This window comes from Danio rerio, chromosome 25 (assembly GCF_049306965.1).
Source record: "Danio rerio strain Tuebingen ecotype United States chromosome 25, GRCz12tu, whole genome shotgun sequence".
Taxonomy (NCBI): domain Eukaryota; kingdom Metazoa; phylum Chordata; class Actinopteri; order Cypriniformes; family Danionidae; genus Danio; species Danio rerio.
The window spans coordinates 14,325,001-14,326,883 of NC_133200.1; the positions used below are offsets into that span (position 1 = coordinate 14,325,001).

The 1,883-nt window shown below is 35.2% G+C and overlaps 1 long non-coding RNA gene across 1 annotated transcript in view; it reads right to left on the reverse strand.

Annotated features, from left to right (window-relative positions):
• Window positions 1–1,529, reverse strand: part of LOC141380926 (uncharacterized) — a 3,708-nt gene extending 2,179 nt beyond the window's left edge. The window contains exon 1 of the long non-coding RNA XR_012400304.1: window positions 1–1,529. This exon is cut by the window's left edge and continues 161 nt beyond it. This is a non-coding gene — a long non-coding RNA (uncharacterized lncRNA).
• Between the last annotated feature and the right edge of the window lie 354 nt (window positions 1,530–1,883).

Consider the following 1,883-nt stretch of genomic DNA (forward strand, 5'->3'; position numbering starts at 1 on the left):
TTGCAAGTGGAAGGTTGTTGCCATGCAGTTGCTAAGGAGTTCTAGTTTACAAGTTATTTCAACAGACACTTAAGTACAAATTGGATACTGTCTGAAACACGATGCTTCTTGTATGTGGTGATGTGCTACTCGAACGAAGAGAAAAAACCATGAGAGATGGACAGCTGAGCTATGACTCATCCCTCCATTATAGCAGGAACGAAGCAGAACAGGTCACTCGACTCTGGATATTTATGGATGTTTTTTCTCATCAGCATGAACACGCTTGTCCATCAAACTGGCATCGCCTGACACTGATAAGAGAGAATGGAAAACAAGGTGAGAAAAGACGTGGTGCAACATTAAAATACACCAAATAAAAAACACCATTTATTGCACTTCCAACACTCAGCCTATTTATTGAAGAAATGTCAATCTGTTGTGTGTAAAGGCTATAATACTGCAAACAAAACAGATGGGGCCTGTTTACACCTGGTCACTTTATGCGTTTTCTCATATTGGATAGCTATCTGATTTGTGAAAAGGGATCTATTTTTACTTGACCACATAATTATATCTCTGCTAAATAGATAAAATTCTGATCTTCAAATCCCACGCTTTATGCAAATTGAATTCGATTACATTGACAAAAGCATCATTCATTCATTTTCTTTTTTAACTTAGTCCCTTTATTAATCTGGGGTCGCCACATCAGAATGAACCGCCAACTTATCCAGCATATGTTCTATGCAGCGGACACCCTTCCAGCTGCAACCCATCACTGGGAAACACCCATACACAACATTCACACATATACACTAGACAATTTCGCTTACCCAATTCACCAATACTGTATGTCTTTGGACTTGTGGGGGAAACCGGAGCACCAGGAGAAAACCCAATTGTACACGGAGGAGAACATGCAAACTCCATGCAGAAATGCCAACTAAGTTAATGTTTTCATTATCGAACTATTGACTTTACCACTGCGCCACCCGAAAGCATTATATACAACCTATTTTATTTAAATTAAATTTGTTTTTACAGAAACATAAGTTACATGTTATTCGGCTTACAAATGTTTTTATATGTGGAATACAAGTAGCTTTGTACTTTACTCGTGTTCCAAACATCATCACAAGTGCAGAGCGGATTCCGGCATTATTTTCATTAGGCTCTAAGTACTCTCCCAAACAAAAATAAAACACTGCCTTTCCAAATGAACGAAACTGGATATTTACATTTTTTCTCCTCATCTCCATTCAAATAGGCTACAGATACATGATGTTTTTCTTTTGTATTAATGTAAACTTTATATTAATTTAACACCAATTTTAACAAGTTTATAATTTAATAAATAATGACTGCACTGTAAAACCCAACAGTCAACTTTATCGAATGAAATGAGTGTAGTTAACTCAAAATTAAAGTTAATTCTACTCATTTGAAAAGAGTTTTGAGAGTGTTGATGGTAACAAGTTAAATACCTCATTACTTTAACTTAAATGGAGTTCACAGTACCCATATAGATTAGTTTTTTTTTTTTTAACTCAAATGGTTTGTAGCAATCGGTTCCTACAAACGGTTTGAGTTGCCTTAACTTGTTAGGTTTTACAGTACTCAGTTGGCTTGAGTTCTCATTTATTGGGTTTTACTCTGATGAACTTGCTTCATTTACTCAAATGGTTCAAGTTCACATTACTCATTAGGATTAGTTTTTGGTTTGTTGCAATCAGTTTCCTCAAATGGTTTGAGTTACATTAACTTTTTGGGTTTTACAGTGTGGTCAAAAATAAAATGAAATTTTTTATAAATAAATAATCTAAACAAACATAAATGGTATGTACTTTCATCCATCCATTATGCTTTGAGTGTTGCACTGGTGCATATCACACTCTCACAAG